Genomic DNA, 25,508 nt, shown 5'->3' with positions numbered 1-25,508 from the left:
CGAGAAAATGAACATTCACTACCCTCTGGTATTCTTTTCCTTTCAGTGACACTCAACCTGGGGATTGTTCATAATGTTTGCTGAAACTGTAAGGCAGAATTTACTCAGGACTCTCATGATAGGTATAGAAACCACTACAATGCAGTTTTTCAGTAGGGGAGACCAACTGGGCTTAACTGCAAATACAGTAAGGAAAAAAAAAATAGAGCCAAGGACCAGGGCGGGATGTTTGGTGGATAGAAATTACTGAGAGGAAACATCGGGCGTAAAGGGGGATTCTGACTAATCGGATCTAGCAGCATTCTTGCTGAACACAGGCCACCATGATCTGATATCAACTGAGGATGGTGGGGGATGAGGAATTTGGCCAGATATTGAGGGTGACTAGATATCAAGAGTGGGGATTCTGGCTAAACTGGTTTAGCGTGATTCTTGCTAAAAATCGGGCTCTTGAGGATGTCCCCAAGAATGGGACCCAGCTGAAGAAGAGCTCAGAGGAGCCTGAGTAGAGTTCAGTCAAGGAGAGAGTCCTTGTCATGATCAAATGGCCAATATGCTGGAGTGAATGGAATCCTGCTCTCGATCAGTCCGGTGTAGTGACTAAGAGCACATTGTCTTTCCAGGTTCCAATCCCCTTAGCAATCTCTGACCCTGGGAAATTTCCTTAACCTCTCTATGCCGGTATCTTAGTCTGTAAATGGGGATAACAGTACTCTTTGACTGGGTCAAAAGAGATAAAGAGAAGTAATTTATACACTGTATGCACCGCCTAAAATGCAGTAGGCATATTACTATTATTTTGTTATTATTAGAAATAAGCAACTTTTAATTAAATCATTTGGAAAACATACAGTATAACCAATAGATCTGTTGATGGATCCTATTATAATATAATGCATTTAAAAATGAATTGAAAACCTATTCCTATTTAGGTGGGAATGTTCATTTAAAATAAACAAACAGAGGCACCTGGGCGGCTCAGTCGGTTAATTGCCACATTCTTGATTTTTTGGCTCAGGTCATGATCTTATGGTTCGCGAATGGGAACCCCATGTCAGGCTCTGTGCTGATGGTGCGGAACCTGCTTGGGATTCTCTCCCCCGCCCACCCCCCACCCCCGTCTCCTTTCTCTATCAAAATAAATGAACAAAATAAAAACATTTTAAAAATTAATAAAAAACCAAAGTTCCAATGTTAAATTAGTAATCGTTAAATGAGAATGAAATCTTGCCATTTCCAACAATATGGATGGATCTAGAGTGTGTAATGCTAACTGAAATAAGTTAGAGAAAGACAAATACCGTACGATTTCACTCATATGTGGAATTTAAAAAACAAAACGAAGAAAGGGAAAAAAAGAGACAAATAAAACAAAACAGTTCGTAACTATAGAGAACAAACTGATAGTCACCAGAGGAGAAGTGGGTGGGGGGATGAAATTAGGTGGTGAAATAGGTGGTGGTGATGAAAAGTACACTTATTGTGATGAGCACTGAGTAATATATGGAATTGTTGGATCACTATATTGTACATCTATACATAAAAGAAAAGAAAAGAAAATAGTAAAATAAATAAAATAAAATTAAAATAAAATAAAATAAATAAAATGAAATAAAAAATAAATAAAATAAAATAAAATAAAAAATGAAATGAAATAAATTAAAATAAAATAAAATAAAATAAAATAAAATAAAATAAAATAAAATAAAATAAAATATAAAATTCCCTGGGGGATGGGGAAGAATTGCTAAACGAGCTTTGTTTTGTTTTGTTTTTTTACTTTTCTACTTATCATCGACTTACTCAACATAGATACATCAGTGCGAATTTTCCTCTACAATTTTTTCAAGATGTATCTAAATGATCCTTTCATTTTAGCAACCGAAATTTGAATCAGCAAAGAATAAAACATGGTAATTGTTCCAATATGAGCTTTCAGTCAGGTTAAAATTCAGTTAGCAGATGCCATTTGTAAATATCCACAGAGATCTGAACTAAAGTAGAAGAAAAAAAAATAATAAGCACAGATGAGAACTGAACTATAAGATATTTTATGAGCCTAAAGTTCTCCTAGAGAAGAGCTGTTCTTCTAGTCTTCATTGTTTTTTTAATAATAAAAGTTCTCAGTCTAGCTTCTATGATGCTATCTTTAATTATCTTACATAATTTCCAATGAATGATAAAAGCATAAGTAGAACGAAATGTTAAGGATTGACTATTCAGAAAGAATTGATTTTTGATGACTGATATAAATTATCATGTGGCTTCTGCTGTGTCCCAGAATTGTTTTTACCCGTGTAAATAGAAATTTGAGTCACTTTGACCTTTTGTAATAAGGGGCGAATTATGCTAGACACACAACTGTTCCATCTGCTTCCACATTCAGTTTTAATCAGAACTCCATTTAAATTTTTGTTCTTGGCAATCACTGCATGACAAAACAAAACAACAACAACAAATAAATAAATAAGTAAAACAGGAGAAATAAATGAGATGTTGCTTTGCCCTGGCTGATTAAATCATGATTCAAGGTAACATTCAGGTGACATTACAAGTTGTCAGAACAGCAGTGAGCTATACTTTGGAAAGGAAAAAAAAAAATGTGTGAGGATGTTTATTTATTTCCCCATCCGATACAAGTGACAAGGTTGATATGAGAACACTGGCGTGTCTAGGAAAATATATCACCGTTTAAAGAGTCCTGTTATTAGGCACCGTGGAAGCTCTATCTGGGAGAAGCTTCCCATAGTGCGGGTAATTATCACAGTCCAGCTTGCTAATTGCTTTTCGATCAGCAGGCTGTGCTTTCAGTGAATCCTGCCGAGCCCTCATGAACTGCACCTAGACCGCTCCCTAATGAGAACAGTCCTTCTCCGAAGTCTCTGACTTGAACCCGTAGGAAAGCATTATTCCAGGCTTTAAGGTTTGGAAACATTCTAGTCAATAGACTTTTGCTCAACTACTGTATGTTTCAGGATCATTCTGGAAACCATTACATTCTTTCCCCAAGTCTATGAGTAATCACCAAAGGAATCCACGGGAAAGCAATGAGCAGGGGTCAGCCAGGATCTTCTTCCTGTTTGAAGTTAATGTAAATGCAGTTAAACTCAAAATACTATTTGGAGTTTCCATGTGTAGTGAGAGACTTTTCCATGACACAGCAGACGTTTCAGACACCTGGACCTGGATATCAGAATATTGTGAATTGATTTATTTGTGCATGTACGCATGTGCGTATAGATGTATTTTATACTGACCATGTGTAAACCTCTGCACTTTGTATTGTGCGTAAATCTAATTTAATTTAGAAACTCTATAAATGTGGAATTATTTCATATTTTTAAAACCATAAAACTGACATTGAATAAGAAAAGAAAAGCAAATTTCTAAGTTATATAGTATGTGTCAATATGAACATTTAAATTCATCCCTCTATGGTTTCTCTACTCATACTTAGTACAACTCAGTACAAATGTTAAAATTGCTATATGAAAAAAGTATATATATATACTTTTATATTATATATATATAGAGAGAGAGAGAGACAGAGAGACAGAGACAGAGACAAAGACAGAGACAGAGACAGAGAGAGGCAGAGAGACAGAGAGACAGAGAAAGAGAGAGACAGAGAGGAAGAGAGACAGAAAAATATATATTCATATATATAAAGAGAGAGAGAGACAGACAGACAGAGAAACACTTGACTAAGAGAATTATATAAAAAAGACTGGAGCTCAAATTTACCAGAACTGTACCTCTTTAATTAAAAAAAAAGTCAGTGTTCCCCTTAACATGACAAAGTTCAATATAGAGAAAGTTATCAAACTTCCAATTAATTAATGAAACCAATTTTATCTTGTCATTGGAATATAAGAAGAAACTAAAAATACTATATATTAATAGCTATTTTAATATATAAAAATTCAGGCACAGGAAGGCAGGATCCATAATGAGACAAACATATGCCACATAGAACCAATATGAGTGTAGCAACTTAGAAGGATAACAAATTTGCATAAAGTTTGAATAAGCAAAATACGGTCGTGATTTATCAGGTTGTTGTATTCCTAAAATCTATGTTCAGTTTATATGGAAGCCATAGGTTCGCAAGAAACACAATGTGCAATAAAACATTTCTTTCAAAACTAATTCTTCACTGGCTATCCTGAAGCAGAGGGGCTCTATTCCATGCTGCTTGCTACAGGACAGTGGACAAAAGTTATATAGAAACATAGTAAATGGCCCTAAAAATCTTCTGTCTGACATTTTGTTGGTCTAATTTAGTCGTTTCACCGTGCCTGTTTTTGAAGTGCAATTCTATGTATGTCTGCGAGTCTGGAAACTAATGAAACCCCATACTATACATTTAAGCCACCATGATTTTGATGGGATTGCATAAATAAAAATTATGTTTTTCCAGAAAATAAATATCTTGACATATTTATTTATTTATTTATTTATTTATTTATTTATTTATTTATTTATTTAATTTTAGAGCACCCGCAAGAGAGCACAAACATGAGCAGGGAAGAGGGACAGAGGGAAAGAGAGAGAATCTTAACCAGACCCCATGTTCAGCATTGAATCTGATGCGGGGCTCGATCCCAGGACCCTGAGATCATGACCTGCGCTGAAAACAAGAGTTAGATGCTCAGCCAACTTAGCCACCCGGGCACCCCTATCTTGACATTTTAAGGAATTAACTCACAAATGAAAAAAGAGGTAATTGTATTGGGACTATCTGATTAATACCTTGTTTATTATTAAGCTGAAGAAGAACACAATATTTAATAATGACACAAAAAGTTATTTTATCTAATATTGTACTCTCAATCAAAATGACAGAACTTTTTTGTTTGTTTGTTTGTTTGTTTGTTTGTTTGTTTTTGGAGAAATGTCCAAATTGGATTATATACGAAAACTTTCAGGAACAATGTGCCAGCAATGGCTAAACCTTTCAGAGGAAATCCATTAACTTTCATTACTTAAAAAAACAAAAAGAACACAAACAAACAAAAAGACAAAAAAGTCAGATCTCTACACTGTGATAATATGAAGCCAATTAGATTGCCTGCCTGCATTTGTAGGGTATTTTATTCTCTGTCTTTTGCATCATCTTGCTGAAAGAGAAGTTCTATGAGTAATTAACTCCTAAAATGTTAAGCAAATGATCATTAGTGAGATGATAATCATTGAAGCTTTAAAGCTAAATACTTTGTGTTAAATGTGGTGCAATAGTTACTTTAATAATTTTCTACATTTGCTCCATTGACATGATTGTGTAGCAGATGGGTTAGACCTACTCTGTATTCTATGCTTGCACTATTCCCATTTTCTCAAGATCCTGAGGAATTCTTAACTAGGTAAGAAATTCATTCACATTCTTAACTCCACCTTGCATGATTCTACTGTCTCCTTCCTCCTTCCTGTATTTTATGTTGATCTAATGTAGTTACATTAATGTAGACATGAAATAATCTGTATTATTTATTAAAATCCCTCGAGTTTTATGAGCAACTGTAACATTTTAAATAACCTACAATGATTTGTTAAACCATTAATGTTAACCTAATAATAGTCTTTGTATCTTAATTTTTCTATGCAATTTATATTGATAGGTAAATGTCATGTGGTTAAAAGACATATAATAAAATATGTCATATACATAGTATTTCATAAACAACCCATGTGAGGATTAAAGTAGTTAAAGAGTTTGCATATAAATGTGATATTTGTAATTCACTTTTCCCACATTCGACATTAGAGCTTATTTTTAAAATTTCTCTCTTTCTAGGAAAATCACCTTTCTCTCTAAAACTGGGTCTTTACTTTTTTCCCTGATGTACCACATGTAGCATACCTGGGTGTTAATTACATGGGCAGGATTGCCTCAGAATTATATCTGTATCAACTGCAATTGTTTTTATGCCTCTATTGCTGTGTATACACTGTTTGTTCACTCTGGAACACATTGCAGATCAACTCTCCTGGAAAACCTACTCTAAGACAGAGATAAACGTCCAAGAGTTTCTTAGGATGTGCTCCGGGCATCTACAATTGTTGGAGGGGAGAAGCAGGAACAGCAAAGGGAAAAGGAGGTGTGATACAGTCGGAAGGAAACCTCCACTGATGCTCTGGCGAGTTCTGAAGCTGGACTATGTCTAGACTTGAGGTTAGTAAGTGGGCTGGTGCAGAGAAAAAAAAAAAAAATCCAAATCTCAATTGAATAAGGAAACTGCAAACTCATTTACAGAAATGAAACGTCTAGCCCTTAGATGGTGCAAATGTCAGACGATCAAATCTCCTTGTATGGTAGAAATTTCAAAATATTTTCCTGCAGGACCTAGATAAATTGATATAATGAGAGCTGTTAAGCCGCTTTACCTAGTGTCAGACCTGGTTGATTCCCAATAAACACTAGCATTTCTTATTTTACAGAGTAGATACCATGGTTTTTAACTTGTGTTGATTCCTATTATTAACATTATTATCATGATCATCATCATTTTTATATTCTAAATAATATTATCTAAAAGTTTAGCTTTTATGAAAATTGTAGGTACCTTAAATTCAATGTGAAACAGACATACTGCCAGACGAGGGAGTGAGTTACAATGCAGCTGCCTATGTGTAGCTTAGCTATGAATACAACATAGCTATTGATCATACATATAACTCAATTTACGTACATGATGATAGCATTAAAAATGAACGCTAACTGATATTAGATGTTCATCACTTAAAGTCATTTTATGATTCAAAATTGAAATGGAAAAACAAAACAAAAACGCTGTGCTTGCAAAAATTGCTTGTAACAACACAAACACAATTAAAGGAAGTAAAAATTGCCAAATCCTGTGAGTGGATCATAAAAATTATGATAGTTCACTTTCAAAAAATACTCCTTCCTCGATAGAAACAGACATTTTTCCAAAGAAGACATCCAGATGTCTGGCAGACACATGAAAAAATACTCAACATCACTCATCATCAGGGAAACACAAATCAAAACCACGATGAGATACCACCTCACACCTGTCAGAATGGTTAAAATTAACACAAGAAACAATAAGTGTTGGGGAGGAAGACGAGAGGGGAGCCCTCTTACACTGTTGGTGGGAATACTGTCTGGTGCAGCCACTCTAGAAAACACTATGGAAGTTCATCAGAAAGTTAAATATAGAACTACCCTACTACCCAGCAATTGTACTACTAGGTATTTACCCAAAGGATACAAAAATACTGATTTGCAGGGATACATGCACCTCAATGTTCATAGCAGCATTATCAGTAAATAGAAAAATTATGGAAAGAGCCCAAATGTCCATTGGCTGATGAATGGATACAGTAGATGTGGTATGCATATAATGTAATATTACTCAGCCATCAAAAGGAATGAAATCTTGCCATTTACAATGACGTTCATGGAGCTAAAGTGTATTATGTTAAGCGAAATAAATTGGTCAGAAAAAAACAAATACCATATAATTTCATTCATCTGTAGAATTTAAGAAACAAAACAGATGAACATATGGGAAAGAGAGGGGGCTGGGAGAGAGAGAGAGAGAGAGAGAGAGAGAAGGAAATAAACCATAAAGACTTTACAAGAAAAGAAACTGAGGGTTTATGGAGGGAGGTCGGTGGGGGAAGGTTAAATGAGTGATGGGCATTAAGGGGGTCACTTTTTGGGATGAACACTGGGTGTTGTATGTAAGTGATGAATCACTAAGTTCTACTTGAGAAAACAATATTAAATTACATGTTAAATAATTAGAATTTAAATAAAAAATTGAAAAAAAAATACTGCTTCCTTCATTCTGTTATTTCCTTCTGAAACTGCTCCTGGGAAGAAGGAAGGATTTCTAAATCTTTATATTTTCCTCTCTTTTTCTCTTTTTAATATATATTCTCAGTCGGTTAAGCATCCAGCTTTGGGTCAGGTCATCATCTCCTGGTTCACGAGTTCAAGCCCCACGTTGGGCACTGTGCTGACAGCTCAGAGCCTGGAGCCTGCTTCAGAGTCCGTGTCTCCCTCTTGCTTTGCCCCTCCCCTGTTTGCGCTCTGTCTCTCTCTGTCTCTCAAAAATGAATAAAACATTAAAAAAACTTAATGTATATTCTTATGTTATTAAGCTTTTAATAAAAATTCCTATGTTCAGTCTTTGAATCACTATTTTCATCCAAAACTGTCAGTTCAGCTGTTCAACCCATCCATTTCATTATTTTTCATTGAGATGATGAAAATTTTAAATTCCAAGATCACCAGAAATACTTGTTTAAAAAAATAAGTTGATTTGTTTATTCTGAGAGAGAGAGCACAAGTGGGGAAGGGGGGGAAAGAGAGAGAGAGAGAGAGAGAGAGAATCCCAAGCAGGTTCCACACCACCAGCGCACAGCCTCATCTGGGGCTTGAACTCATGAAGTGTGAGATTGTGACCTGAGCCATTAGTTGGTTGCTTAACTGAGTAACCCAGGTCCCCCATCTCCAGAAGTATTTCTAATACCCTCTCAAAAATTTCTTTTTTACTGTAATTAATTTATTAATTTATTTTTTGTAATTAACTCAGTCATTTACTACATCAATTGTTTAGTCTTTATCCTGCTTATTGATTCAAACATCCTGTTCAATGATGGTGGGTTTTCTGATTTTATTTATTTATTTAATTTATTCCATGTAAGGTCCGATTCTTTGCTATTGGTAGGAGAGGAGCAGATCTTGGTGTTGTTCTGCTAGTGTACCTGCAGGGTGCAAGACTTCCCTGTCCCCCTAGCACTCATGAATTTGCCCAGAGCAGCATGTCCTAGGCAGCCAGGTAATGGCGTGTTCTACTTTGGCCCGTGAGAGCCCTGAGGGACACAAGCGGGAGAGAGAGATGGGATGACTGACACAGTGGCCAGTTGCAATTCTACTATTAGTTACCCTCTGACTACAGGGGCCTTCCGCCTCCCATCTAGAGTTGTTGCATCAGCTTAGATCTCTTCCGAATGACCTGACTTCCATCATAGTTCCCTCCTCCTTGGTTGGGAGGTCATTCTGTTTGTCTTGTCACTGCTTTGTTTTATTTTACCTTCTCCTGTACCTGTAAAACCTTTTTTCCCCCTATTATTTATATTCCTTCAAACTCTAAGGAACTATTTCTGACATTTTTTCTTTTTTTTTTAATAAGCTTATGGATTTAGATTTTTTAAATGTTTGTTACTTCGTGAAGTTAATGCAAATATGTTTTACCTTTGATCAGTCAGTAACGACTCAGTCTTTATTTGATGCATCGAATAGTAAAACCAGATCCTATTATGTAAACTGATTGGAGACCTTCTGTTTCCTTTAAGATGATAATGAACTTTATTCTTTCACACTATGTTAATAGTACAACGTGCCATTTTATGACTGTAGCTTAATTTATTCATCCAAATTCATAATGTGTTTAGTGGAAATGAATAACACTAGTTCAATCAACAAATACTTGAATAGGATTCGATTTTGTAGTTATTTGTCGTGTATGTAGAGTAAATTTGCACTATGGGAAGATCATCACTCAATGTTTAATGTTAATCCATCTTCCTAACCTAAAGCGTTTTGCTTTCAAAACAATAATTTGTTCAATTGCAAACAAAAGGATACAAGAGGCACAAAAAAGATAATGTACAGCCGTGATCAATAGCCTAACAATCTAAGACTAGTAGCTATTGAGCCCCTTGAGGACAGAAACAAACTATTACCTCATGGAAACTGGATTTGCCATAAATCATAGTCATTACTCAACATTTATTTGCTTTTACGTCACTATTTTTTCACCCATCTTTTAGCTACCCTTAAGATAATTCAAGAAAAATGTTAGAAATATATTTAATATAGCTCTTTGAGAAGAATATTTGATGTAATTGTGGCAATTTTCCCGATAGTTGCATAGTGGTAGTAAATATCAAATACTATATTCATGGTATCACAGGAGAAACAGAAAACAAAAGGCATGTTACTCAAATCTCGTTTATAAGTACATACATCTACGTCTCTAACTACATACTTTGGTATGTAATTTATAATAAATTTAACAATTTGTGCAAGCATTTGTTCCAATATTTTTAACCTTCAGCAGAAAATTAATCTCCAAATTGTGCTCATTAATCATTTTCACTCATACCCCATGATTTTTACAATAACTATAAAATCATTTAGGTCTTGATATAATCTTATCGTATTTGTATCTGGTGTTAGTTCTTACTGACATGGAGGTCAGTATTTTCGTAAAACCGACACCTTTGTTCTATTATTGGGACTACTGGGGCCTGCAACAAAGTTTACTTTCCAGATCTGAAAACAGGAATCCAGCAAGTTGTTTATTAGTTTTATCAGGTTACTACTGTTTTGAGAGTGTCTTGGGGTACCTGGCTGGCTCAATCAGACCATGAGACTCTTGATCTCAGGGTCATGAGTTCAAGCACTGTGTTGGGTGTAGAGAGTATTAAAAATGTACATATTTATTAGAAACATTAGAAAACAATTAGAAACACTGGGTCCTGTTTACTTTCGTTGCAGCAACTTTCCCTCCTGATTTTTCTAGAACTAGACTTTGTTTTTGCTGATGTTGTTTTTCACTGCTCCTTGAAAACAATATGTTTAAGCTGCCAATGTGTTGTCTAAATCATATTTGTGAGAACAAATAATATAGAATATGATATATTCAAGTTTTAGAAATTCTGTTTGTAAGTTCTGTCTGATATACTAGTATTATTAAGTTAATCTCTGTTATATGTAAATATTCTTTAAATATACTTACACAAGTGTTCATTTCTTAGAAAAATATAATTTGACATATTAGCAAAATGTATTTTTTACATACTACTTATTTTTACTTGGGTTATTCTGGAAATTACTACTATCGCCAGACTCAATCACAATCTCATTTTTGAAATAATGCTTCAATGTCCCAACTTCCAAAAGGATCTCATTTATCATGTGTCTCTTGTAACCTTCAACCCCCTGGCTTGCTTCTGAATCCAACCACTAAGATACATTCTTGGTTTAAACAACTTAACTATAAACCACAGTCTTGCTTTCATACAATATACTTCTCTGTAGACTTTTTCAGCTTAATTTTCCTAGGTTAGTTTTACTTCCCTCATTTCATTAAATATACTTTGGAAAATATCACTAGTGCTATCCTGATTTTCAAATCCAATGGGCACATTTGGTTCTTATCTGTCTTGGTCTTTATGAAATATTTAACACTGTTAATCAAGGAGGCAGAAATCTCCCAGGGATGCTGAGAATGTCTCCTTTATCAAAAACAAAGGCCTTTGTGGTTCATCTAAAGGAAAGGCCCCTAAAAAGTTATTACACGTAATTAGGAGGTATAGCTTCTCCTATTTTTCAGCTTTGCTTATCACCAATTCTGCTGCAATAGTATGGGGTCATCCAACAGTAAAATATATTTTAATATGCTAATGGATGTCACAGGAACTTCTCTAAATGCTGTGAATTCTCTCTGCTAGAGAAAACCCAATAAGAGTGATTTCTGATTTCAAAAATGGCCATATCTGTTTTTGGCAAAGCTGCTGGTAATACAGCTGTGAGCTCCAGGCTTCATGTGAATTATTTAACACCTAAAATCCCTTTGTGTTTTGTGAAAGATAAACTGAATACAATGTCTTTGTACCCATGTGGAGAGTAACAAAACACTAAGAAAAATAATGAAAATAGGATGTTTTATGAATGTTTTTTGGAACACAGAGAGTAATATAAATGTTAATTTTCTGCTTGCATTTGTGATTTGATTGCCTTTTTAAAAAAAAAAAACTAATTCCTTTTTTACCTTCTATAACTTTTTTTTTTCCTCCTATGACTTTTAAATTGTTGGTTCAATAGATTACATAGATCAAGTCAATATGCATCTTAGGTATTGTATCCAGGGTATTGGAGATTTTACGGCACACTTTTCTCTTTCTTCTTGTCTGAAACTTTAAAAAATAATGTTTCAATTTATTTTTGAGAGAGTGAGAGATAGAGAGACAGCCTACTAGCAGAGGAGGGGCAAAGAGAGGTAGACACAGAATCCGAAGCAGGATCCAGGCTCTGAGCTGTCAGCACAGAGCCCGACACGGGGCTCAACCCCACAAACCATGAGATCATGACCTGAGCTGAAGTTGGATGCTTAACCCACTGCACCACGCAGGCACCCCTCTGTAAAACTTTTTAAATTAGGTAGGTAAAAAAGATATAAAGGATTATGCCTGATAGATACTTGAAGAACAAATACATTGTTTATCATATTTTTTTCCGGTGGTAAATGTAAATAATATTTTATTTTCAAAATTCATTCTTGACTGACATGGGGTAAAAGCTATTTAGAATTCTTAGTGAGATTTCATTCACTGTGGAGTTAAATGAATTAAAAGTTATTCAGGGCAGTTTCCCAGAAATGAGTAGTGAATAGCAAGTGCTTAATCTAGGAGAAATGTCATTAATGCTATTTTTTTTTCAGAATTATTAATCAAGAAGTTCTAAAAAAAAGGAAGATGTAAAGAATTACAGTCACTTATGGGGTAAATCTAAATGCTGCATGGAGAGATTTGATGTGGGAGGGGATAGAGAACAAGAGAAACTCATGTTGACATATTTGTTGAATGTATGTATGTGTAATGGATAGTATCCCCTCATATCAATTCTTTGGAGATTCCCAGATGCTCCGTTTTTATTATTCATTATTATTTATTATTTTAAATTTTTATTAACCATATGCTATTTTTCTTCACTGCACTTCTCATAATCTGGAAAATATTATCTTTTTGCTTATTTGTTCATTGCATACCTTGCTATTTTAATGTGTACTCATAGATATTAGGAATTTAGACTCATTTATTACTCTATCCCAGCACCTATAATGTATAGCACATAGGAAGCAATAAAGGAACATTTCCCGAATGGATGAGTGAAGTGAAGCAGTGAAAGATTTGGATAGAACTTGCACGTTTTCATTGGTCTTAGGAGTTGCAGAAGATGTCACATTATGTCTTGGTCTTCAAGATAGATATCAGTAAGCATGAGCATTAAAGAAAATTGAAATCTCAAAACTAAAGCAGAAGCTTAATTAACTCTATGTAACCAAGAATATCAAGAGAAAAGTACAAATAACAAATGTATTTGAAGGGTTCTTTATCACACACACACACAAAGGAATAATTCCACAACTAGTTGAGTGAACAGACCTACAGAGATAGCCATGAATTCCAACTTAGACAAATTTTAATTGTTAACCAAATGAGCCTACTTTGTTGGCATTTCTTAGATATTCTGTTTATTATGCAGCATACTGCTTGTCTATATGTTCTCTGAATACCCATAAGTTACTCTATAGATACCAATGTCCAGACATCTACTAGATGAATCAATCACACAGTAAAAGGAGTTAGTGAGATGGCTCAGAAAACATGCTACAGATGTAGATGGGATCCAGAAACCAATTGTTAAGTAGACTTCCTTCCCCTAAAAACAATGGGAAGCCATTAAGTGATTTAATTTTAGAAATGATAAAGTATGGTTTATATATTTTTTAATTTATATTAAAAATATTTTACATTTTGACCGAAGTATAGTAAAAAAATATTGGAAGTAGGCAGACAAACAGTTTAAAGCATCACTAAAGTCATCCAATTTAGTGGTAATCATTGTCTGATGTGGAACTTTAGTGGTTGGTGTGGAATGTAAAATATAGAATCCAAAGTTATCTGGGAGGTATAATTGACTAGAATTGGTAAGTGGATGGATGTTGGAAGAGATGACGATGCTTAAGATAGCAGTCAGTGCCATTTAATAAAGTGAAGGCCTCCATATGAGAGTTAAATTTAGTGAAGAAATGTGATAGTGTTTTAGTTTGGACCACTGAGTTTGACTTGCTTGAAGGATAACCATTTGGAGCTGGCCCTCGGAAAAGAAGGAAAGAGGAAGGACAGAAAGAAGGAAGGCAAGTTATCTTTTAGGGTGAATATAGAAAATTTCATCACTGGTAATGATCATTTTATTTAGAAGCAAATCTTGAAATAAAAGGATGATATGTGATGACAGAGAAGAGAGAGCGCTTTCCACTTAAAGTCTGGGTAACAAACCGAATAGGAAAAAAAAAAAAAAAAAAAAAGCAAAAGGATGAAACATGAGGAAATCAGTTACTAAACTGAAATAAGGTCTATACTTGAAGGATCTTCATCTTCCTTAGTTTGAAAACCTAGCATAACAGTGTTCAAGTGAACCTCATGTCACAAAACACTTTTGACGGTCAAAGGCAAGGTTAGTTGCACCTGCTTTAAAAATGTGAACAGCAACTGTAAAAAACTTATATTTTAATTAGCAGAAGGGGAAGAAACCACATTTTCCAAATATGTATTCATATGTATATGTTACTTTTTGTTTTGAGAACATTCCTCAACAGCTCCCTCACCATATATAACATTTATATATTGCTAAAACTGCTAGGCACAGATAATAATGTGGGTTCTTAACATTAAATCTCCTCATAAGAACTTCAATAAACAGGCGAAATCATTATTTACCCTTTATAGATGAAGGCAATGAGTCAAAAAAGAGATAGGTACACTATTGAAAGTTCTGGATCTTGATTCAAACCCAGTCTGGCACCAGGACCTGTGCTCTTAACTATTTTGCTATGCTCTCTGTATACAGATTATACTTTATACGCTAATCTACAACTTGTAAGTCATTTCATTTTCATTCTCTCCGGTCTGTTGCTCACCTCCCAAATCCAGCCCCTTGTTGTATCCAAATATTCACAATTATGCACATTTTAATGTAAGCCCATTCTGAACAAGAGGTCTGCTCTCTTATTAGGTTCACGCTTTAATGATATCAAAGATTAACATCTCCAGAAGCATCCACCTGCACCCTACTATTAATTTACTGAACAAAAAATCATAGGCACCTGCAGGAGAAAGGAGGTTTAAGAAAGGTTTTATATATATATATATATATATATATATATATATATATATATATATATATATATATATATATATATATCACAGTCCCCATTATTCTGAATTATTCTGTTATTATTCTGAATAACTCCAAGGATCCCCACTGGAGTTATTTGCAGTTTAAGAAAGTAAGGAAGGTTATTATAATTTAGTAGTTACGGAGTTAGGGTTAAAATAAATTTAGGATTTTAATTTCACGAGTTTCATTATCTACTTTATAAACTTATGGTATGAAAAGTAGAGGAATAACATATATGCAATGGTGTGAACAGAATACAATGACTTTAGTACAGAAACCATGAATAACTTATTTCTAACATTTTGTATTAAAATAGACAGGACCGAGAAGTTTCATTTCATAGATCATTTCCTCATATTTTACTGAACTTAAAATTGAGTTAGAATAGTTCACTGTGCTCCAGATTCACCTTGAAGACCATTCAAAGCTTCACGTACTATGTAATGCAAGGTCATGTCATACGATTTGAGGTGAGCCAGTCATTCAAATCCTTCTCTACTATTCAACTTGGCTAGTCTCCATTACTTTTCAGCATTAATACCAACAGGGTTTGGGCAAGACTAAACCACACATTGGTCTAAAGACCCGGCCTGCTAAAGGATGTTAAGGATGTTCCTGGAAAACAGATATTTATAATATCTGTTTCATAATAAATTATCAGAAATGTGCTGAGAATTTTTTTTTTGTATTCCCACTGTTATTTTTACCTTATGGGGGAACAAGTACAAAGCAAAAGTCTCCAGAGCAGTGAGGTAGGGTGGGTGAGGATAGAAACTCTCATGGTCAAGGGAAAAGGGCATCTTTTCTCCCATGATGTCTTCATTCAAGATGGATGGGGCCACCCAGAGGTGACAATTCCGAGGAGCTACAGGGCTCTAAGGAGTATATGCTTTGCTATTTCCTTATTTATATAATGTTCTCGGTACATTTACATATCATTTTCTACAAAATAAAATGTGCTTGTAATGTTTTTGGTATCACTCTATTGTGCCATTTTGATAAACATGCATTTTGAAACATACACCTTTGTTTCTTCTGTAAGAAAGCATATACACATATGTTCTGCTATCAAAAATTACATTCAATATGTTTTAGTTCATTTTATGTCTTCAATTCACATACTCATTGGAAATTCATCACATAGAATATTTATTCCAAATAAGTTAAGAAACCCTGTTTTTTAGATGTGAGTATCGCATGGTAGAAAAAGTTCTGCAAATTGAGTAGCTTTGGGAATTTACTAAATTTTAATGCCCTAAAATTAAGATTTAACTTGTTTAGTAGGTACTTTCATCAAATTACTTTTTTTTAATTAAGGTATATTAGATTTTTATTAGCATATAAAAATAATAGAGGCATCACAATTTTATTTTTTGAGTCATTGTAATATTAACAAACACCCTATTATGTTGTGAAAACTGTGCTATTACATTACTTAAAAACGTAAGAACTGAGGTTGGACTCATTTATGTGAATACAAGTGACAAAAAGCAAGCATCTCTATTAATTTTAACAAATGACTTTAAATATTTGTAATTCGTTCTATCCATGTATAAAATGGGAATAACATTAGCCTATATTCAGAACATTGTCATAATGGTAAATCAAGACAAGTAAGATGTTTAACATGGTGATTTGGTGTTTATCGTGGTGATGAAAATACTACCAATATAATTATTAAAATTAGTAAAACTTGATGCTGACCTTCTCCTCTACTAGAACCAATCCTGTGCTTATTTCCTGTGTATATGGAGACAGATTGATTTCCATAATAAAATAAATATTCTAAGAAAGCATCCTGTCACAGGAATTAAGGATTCCAAGTTATAGGCTGATCTAGAAAAAATATTAATTTATGTGTGAGGCGTATATGTATTGAGGTGTGGGTGGCTCAAAGAAATCTCTTCTTGAAATGATGAATATCTCCCTACTTTCTAGTCAATGCAACCAATAAGTTGAGAATTTAGGGATAGAGAATGTAAGTATATAAAGTCTTCTTCAATTCTTTGGAAATATATTTGTTTAAGATTCACTGAAGTCACTTTAGTGCAGGGTATGTAGAAAATAAAATGCAGTCCAAGAATGCACTTTTTAATCTTTTTCCACTAACATTAGATTAAATCATATAACTTTCTTTTTGCAGTAACCAATTTCTAGATCTTGGCATATTGTCTGTCCTCTCTCCTCTATAAACTAAAAAGCCACTTTTGATCCTTTTGTTGTATCTTTATAAGCAATTCAAGGAAAAATTTTAACAGGTTTTTCAAGCACTGGCAATTGGATATCTAAAATAACAAAATACATTTCATATTTTAGTAGAATTTGTGTCTATTGAATATTTGTCTTTTTATCAAATGACATTAGCTACATTATAATCATTTTCAAAGAGAAATACTTGTATCTTCCTTTTTATCGAATGAGATTGATACGGATAAACTTCATTTAACAAATGATAGCTAGAAGAAGGAGGAGGAGGAGGAGTAGAGAAGAAGAAATTAAATATGGATAAAACCTTTTCCTGAAAGCTTCAGAGAAACTGCATTTTCCAAATTTCAAAGGGGTTCTATTTTTCTTAATTTCCCTCTTGCTATTATGATAGCATTTAAGTAACCTAAATAATATATTAAGAGTTTGTTGCCAAGGACAGCTGGTTCTTATGGGTAATTAGGAAAAAAAAAAATCCTGCAATTTAATAATAAAGTACCCTGCTATAATAAGGGGAAAGCCTGTTCTATAAACTGTGGTAATTTGATTAAAGAAAATTGTACTTAACTTGGAAAAGTGAATGGACTATAAAGGGAAGAAGTAAAATTATAAACCAATTCCCATCTCTTTGACAACAGCTCACTTTATTAAAATGTAAACATGCGTAAGAGTCTGAGTTTGTGTTAAAAATAGTCAACTGTCTTATACTTTCTTTCCTCTTCTATATGTAATTTCTTTCCCTTTTTTAATTTCCTGATTTTTCTAGGCTATTTGTTCTATATTTCTCCAACATTCACATTATGTATATTTCTAAAAACTTTAAGATTTTTGTTGATTTTCTCCATAGTGAGCACACATAAATACAAGTAAACTTGTATGAAATATGTCCTGCAGTATCATATTTAATATAAATTAAAATTAGGGGCGGCCCAGTTACAATCTTCTAATTTAGACCAACTCAACAGAATTTGACAGTTTCAGGTTAATTGGTGCTAGGAAAATATCCCTGGTAGATAATACAGAATAAGATTTACATTAATCCTTGCCTTTATTGTATGATTTTGCACAGAATCAAATTTGTTTTATTATAAATAGTTGCAATGTTTTTTTCACACATTTTGCTTGATAAAAACCCTTTATATAATAATCATATTTTAAAGGCCTAAATACTTCAGCACATTCCTTTTAACAGGGGTCATTGCTAAAAATAATGAATGTGTATATGGAGATTTCACGCTTCAATAACATTCTGAGGAGATTTGCTGGATACACTTGTAAAGAAAAAAAAAAACAGATGTAAATTCTATCATAGAAGTGCAAGAAATATAAAGAACAGTATTTCTACTTCATAATGATTTTACCAAGACAAGAAAATTACAATAGAAATCTGTGGCTCCACTTTTGGAGAAACCTCCTTGTCCCACTTTTAATATATTATAAATTGAGACAACTTGACTCTTGCCTCTTAAGATACAATGATGTCCTATTGCCCATGTGGAATGAACACATGGTCTTTTACACCTGATTATAACCCCCAAGGGTAATTATCTTTGTGTTTAATTGATCCATTAATAATAATATTCTTAACGATAACAATAACAATATTGTTGGAGACTTTTTTATAATTCTACTAAATCTAAAATGTGATTTAGAATGTGATCAAAACAATGAAATATTAGTAAAAATAGGTTATAATAATTAAGAAAATTATGATATGATTGGGGCTAGTAAAGGAGCACAATATAAGAAGATAAAGAAAGGATCTATACAAATACTACTACAGTAACAGATGAGTACCTTTTTTTAATCAACTTTCTCTATCTCTTTATTGCCACAATTCATTGCCAAAGTCCATTTCATCTTTGAAATGGTCCCACCTGACAATCTCCACCTTGTTCCTTAATGTTTGAATGTTCCATTTCCCCACCATCAAAAAGCATTCAGAAATTAACACTTCATTTTTAGTTTTCCAGTTAACTTTGAATCAGTTCCATAAGGCATCAAAACAAATAGCTGGCCTAATAAGCCTAATAAGATTTGCTTTGTTTGCTTCTTTTTTTTTTTTCTTAATTATTACAGATTAAAGTGAATCAAATATCCTACATTAATTTAAATGAGAAAAAAAAGGGGGGGGAGAGAGACAGTTGAGCTTCTCCCTCCATGACAAATTAACTACTCAGCCATTGATTTTATATATCAGAAGATTTATCCTGGATCTTGATAATGCTACATGATTTTTTTTTTGGTAATTGCTCTATCATATCATCATATCATATCATTTCTTCCCGCATATCCAAATTATTTAAAATTATTACTGATTTTATCATTGACTTTATTGGAATTCCATACAAAACTGAAGTCCTTTAAGAAAAAAAAAAAGATGCTCTTCTATACAAATAGACTATATAAATGCTTTGTTCCCCATATTTGTTCCCACTGAGAAACAAGATAAACATTGCTGTTTACCGTACACTTTCAGTGCTGAAAATTCAAGTATACCTTACATGTTCTTTTGCCAGAAAAGCATGGTTCATAAATTACATTTTATCTTGAGAAAATTGGTAAAAATTACCTTTATCTTCCACCATGACATTTTTAAGCACATAGAAAAACAGAACTATACTTAAGAGTTATATAATGTTTTCTTTATATGAATTGTTTTCAATATTCTATCTACCTTACAGAAGGTGAAGTATTTTTTTTAAGTTCGTTCATTTGAGAGAGAGGGGGAGAGCAGGGGAGGAGCAGAGAGAGAGGGGGAGAGAGAAAATCCCAAGCAGGCTTTGCACTGTTGGTGCAGAACCTGATGTGGGGCTCAAACTCACCAACTGTGAGATCATGACCTGAGCTGAAATCAAGAGTCAGATGCTTAACTGACTGAGCCACCCAGACACCTCAGGAAGACAAAGTATTAATTTATTTATGAAATAAAAATCTTCTCAAAGGAAGGAATACAGAATGGAAAACTACTTTGGCTATGTCAAGTTTTATCCAAAAGATCCATCCAAAAATTATTTAGTGAGACTGTTCAATGAAGAACATAGACTAAAATAACATTATTAAAAAAAAGTCAGGGCAGTTATGAAGCAAAGTTTATAAACCATTAATTTCCAATAAAGATCGCTTAAGCATTTCTAAAAAAATGTATATTCCATGGGGGCTATGTAACCTGAATAATGGGTTCCCCCAAATGTCCATGTTTGAATGCCTGAAACTTGTGAATAACTCTTGTGGTAAAAGGGACTTCGTAGATATTATTGAGTTAAAGATTTTGAGATGGAGAGATTATCTTGGATTATCAGGTGGGCCTGATGTAATCACAAAGGTTCTTACTAAGAGAGAAGCAGGAGATCAGAGGAGGAAAATAAAGAAGGAAGAAAAAGAAGAAGGATGAAGGAGGATGAGGAAGAGGAGAAGAAGGAGAGGAGAAGGGAGAGGAGGAAGGAGAAAGAAGATAGAAAAAAGAAGAAAGAAAGAAGAAGCAGCAACAAACAGAACCAGAGATTGAGTGACATAATTTTGAGCCAAGCAATAACAGGCAGTTTCTAAAAGATAAAAAAAGGCAAGGCAATGGATTACTCTCTAAGTCTCCAAAAGGAATCCAGCCCAGGCAACATCTTGAATTTTGAATTCTAACTGTTAGAATTATAAGACAATAAGGTTGTGTTGATTTAAGCCACTAAGTTTAAGGGAATTTGTTATAGCAGCAATAGGAAAGTAATACAAGGATAGCGATCACATCTGACTTGTTTTCTATGGTTTTCCTGGCAGCAAGAACATTATGTGGAACATAGTAGGGTGTCAATACATATTTGTTGAATGAATTAATTTGCAAATGAGTAGTTGCTAACTAATGAAATAATCATTGTAAGGCATGGGGGTATAGATTAGTGTATGGGCAAAACTGTTTCCCAAACCTGTCAGCAGCAGTCAGGCTATGAAAGCTTCAGCCTTCACTATATAGCCTAACACTATATTTGATATCTCAAAATCCAGCATTTCCAATAAGATAAACACTTATTTCTTACTCTTAAAGTTCAAGAGGAAGGATAGTAGTCCAAAGTAATAGGCATTTCTACTTCTCAAGGTCATACAGGGTTCAAATTCCTTTCTTTTTCCAACATTGACTTGTGAGCGTCTTGAATTACTTGAATAACTAGCAATTGATACAGATTGTCCTCTGAGAACTTGTCTAGGGCTGTTGAAAAGAATAGGAATATATGGTGTCTCCATGTGATGTGAACTTCCTCACAGCATGATTGTTAGGTTCTAAAAATGGAAACTCTAGACACAGAATCAATGGCAAATGAAGGCAGTTTCTCTCTTTATTTCCTTCTTGCTCTGTTTTTCTTTTTTCTTTTCTCTTCTTTTCTCTTCTTCTCTTTTCTTTTCTCTTCTTTTTTCTTTTCTCTTCTTTTCTTTTCCTCTTTTTCTTTTTTTTTAATAAAGGGTTCATATACCTTTCCTTCTACCATACTTCATCAGTCAGGATAATCACACATCTCAAATCAGATTCATAAAGGGGGAGCATAGAATCCAGTAAGCATTGGGAGAATTGCTGATCAAATTTTTAAGAGGAGCATGAGGGATGAGTCATTTATCTATGTGCCACGTATGAAAGATACAATCTAACAGAACCAACAGAAGGGGGAGAAGAGAATGTGAAGAGCAAGCAACTTTTTTTTTTTTTAAAAGATGTGATGTCTGTGCATATTCCATTAACTGGAATTTATTAAAATATCCACACCTAGGTAACACATGCCAGCTAAATCCCTAGGGGAAGAGGTAGTTATTATTAAAAAGAATACATAACAGTCTCTTTCACAATCTGCCACACAAGTATCCATATATAACCCTCTTTAAAATGTTAGAAGATATCATACACTTCACTAGGAAGACACCCCATCATCCCATTCAGTCATTGCATCCAGATCAATACTAAGATATTTGGGTACCGTCTTCTCACCAAATACCTATCATTCATAACACCTGCGTAAGTTACTTGGAGTAAAATATTTTGTAATTATAATAAAATCTTCCATTTAGAAAAGGGAAGAATGACCAGGCAGCCAGAGCAGCAATATTTTGTTAGGTAAAAACTATAGAGACTCCCTGTCCTATGAGTAGAGTAAATTTCCTTCTCAGAACTCATTTCTGCTTATTGGGAAGAATTTCTTGCACTCTGTCCTTTGGGGCCCTTGGCTTTTCCTTTGAAAAATGTGTTCTTGCTGTATCACCACCCTGGCCACATCTGCATGGATATTAAAGAGATTGCTTTTCTCAGGAGCACAGCAGCTTTTCTAGCCTGCTTCTACTCCTACTGATTTGGGCCCTAGAGAGTTTTTGAAGGCTAAACATGATTTTCCTGGTAAAACAATTCTTTAAAAAGCTCAGTAAGATTCTGGTCTAATTGTTTCCAGCCATTGCCATGTGTTTGAAACCACATCCAAATCTACTTTCTGGAAATAAGTATTAAACCTGTTCACATGGAGTGGTTTTCTTATTCAGCCAGCGTCATGCGCTCATTTTAATGATGGCTCTATTGAAAACATAAAACCATATAAAACAATAAGCTCACTTGGAAAGCAATACCCTTAATCTGATCATGGGTACAGATCATCTATAGATTCGTTTGCTGGGCTGAGAACTCTTAATGGGCACTGTTCGGAAAGGCTTTGAGCAGCAGGGTTATCTCCTACTGTTGGGATGATAAAGCAGTTGGCTTTTCCAACCCTGCCGTATCCCACCTTTCTGAACTCTTTCTATTCTCTTCAATCTCTGCTTGAAAATTGCCTACTTCTTGCTTTAGGTCATTAATTCTGGAAATAAGCTAGCTAAATGCAGCAATAAACAGCTAACACATGGTCACATTCTGGCTCCTTCCAACAGCTTCTCTTAGAGCTGTAGTCTCTTTAGGAAACTGTTTTGCTCTTCCAGTTACCAGAGGTGACATTGTAAATAAATATTCCACCTTCACCCTGACTGCAATCAATTTCACATTTTTTAGGTTTTGATGGCAGGCAGCAAGCCTTCCAATACGCCAATTCTTTATTACCTGGAGTTAAGGCTAAGTTGCTAAAGCTAAGAAACCCCACCATTTCCATGACTGAACACAATACAAGTGTATTCCCCACTTACATTATGAATCTAAGAAGTCCATGCTCCATAAAGGAGTCCAGGAATCAAATTGGCTTTGCTATCTTCAGCACAAAGCTAGATTTCGCGGGGTCATCACCATTTCCATTTGGGAGCAAGGTAAAGAAAGAGTAATTCATGGGCAATCATGCTTCAGATGTATTTGCTGTTGCCCATTTCTCTTCTACTTACATCCCTTTACTAAGAACTTAGTCATGCGGCACACCTGGCCGCAAGAGAGGCCAAGAAATGCAGTTTCAGTAGCTTGACGGTCATGAGCCTCGACGGAAGAATATAACTGATTTGAATAAGGGCCAATAGGTTGCTACTGGTGTGAATGCAATATATTATATCTGATCTTTGTCATTGAGCTATCTCACATTATCTGTCTGAGAATATTTCACGTTCTTGAAAAAGGCACTAAATGATAGTTTCTCTTTGTTATTTAGAGTACAGCAATAGTTGATTTTTCCAACATTAAAGGACCCCAAATTCCTGAAAACACAGGCAATTTAGACAATAGGGTATAGACAGAACCCTGTTACCAGAGCAGTATTTCCTTCTATCTTTGTTTGCACACTGATCATTTCCAACCAGTATTATAATTATTTTATATGCTTTTACTGAAGGAGCTAAGAACGAGCAACCAACACACATTCAAATCCTGATCTTTGAAAATTACTTTCCCTTAGGTTATAGGTTTTGCATACCAAATGGTCAATATTTTTCTAGCGTGCATTATCTCCCATATTGCTGGGAGTAGCCCTATGATATAACTCTGCTCGGTGAAAAAGGAAGTAGAAATCTCCTAGCTTTGTTCTCATGGAAACAACTGGGCTCACAGAACCATTTTGTCCCATTTACAGCTTTTCCACGCGGCATAAAGACTTGATACATGAAGATCAATCGGCCTTTTGGCAATCGTTAGGTACTGAGAATGAAGATGAAGTTTAACCTGCTGAGAATCACCTGCTGGGAAGACAAAGAAACTGGTTCCATGAATCACCATTGAGACTCTACACCCAGCCCATACTCTCTCCCTTGGCCCTTTCTTATTTATATGGTAAATTTTAGTTCAGCTATTGATACTTGATTTTCAGTAGATTGCATCCCTCCATACTACAATGTAGCGGTAGTGTATTATAGTTGAAGTTCCCACTACTGGTGATTATTAGAGTTTGCCTATGATTAGATGTTGCCTGCAATTTTTACCCAAATTAACCATGTGTCCTAGTATTTGTGCTTTGTTTAGTTCCTTCTCCCTGAAGTTGGGCTGACCTCAGGATTTGTATTAACCAATAGAATGGGATGAAAATGATATTGTACCAGTTGCTGGTATAGCTTTAAGAAGGCCTGTCAGGTGCTGTTTCATGCTTTAGGGATGTGAGAGGTCCTCCAACTCTGATGAAGGATCCCCATGGAGAAAGCAATCAGAGCACTTAGGTGGAAAAGGAGAGGACCTGAGATTACATGGCAAAAGAGCCTACTCCCTACAACCGGGAGGAACAATGCAGGCACACAAGTGACCACTGACAAGACAAAAGAATAACTGTCCAGATGATCCCAGCCCGTATTACATAGTCGTGAGCAATTATGAGATGGTTGTTATTTAATTCACCAAATGTCAGTATGGTGTATTTCACTGGAAGACACAATTGCAATAGAAATCAATACCTGGAAGGGAGATGCTTCTGTATCAGAAACCTAACATTCTGTGGCACTGCTTTTGAAACTGGGTAGTGAGCGGGGATCTGAAGGCCTCATGGAAACAGCTAATAAACTCTGAAAAGACAGAAAATTGCTAGTGCAGACCTTAACTAAGTGGACCTGAGTTAAGTGCAGAATGATCAGCAAAACCGCTGCCTGCGTTAATGTTGAAGCTAGAAAAGTCCTCATATGGAACCGGTGGATAGGGCCATACACTTTCCGGACAGAACGTAGAAAGTGCCCACTGGCTTCTTTTCACTACCTAGAAAAAAATACTAAAAAAGTCTTTTGAGCTCAGGAAGGAAGCATTCATTTTTAAAGCATAATTTAGGGGAAATAAGAGGAAGCCAGGGATTACTGGGTTCACAAATAAACTTGTTTCCCATCCCCAGTCTCTCTTGACAAAAGAGTCTCAACGTAAGAAATGTCACTAAAACAATATTAAATCCAGGGCACT

This window comes from Panthera onca, chromosome A1, assembly GCF_046562875.1.
Source record: "Panthera onca isolate mPanOnc1 chromosome A1, mPanOnc1 haplotype 2, whole genome shotgun sequence".
Taxonomy (NCBI): Eukaryota; Metazoa; Chordata; class Mammalia; order Carnivora; family Felidae; genus Panthera; species Panthera onca.
The sequence above is the reverse complement of the archived record's forward strand: the minus strand, read 5'-3'. Positions refer to the sequence as shown.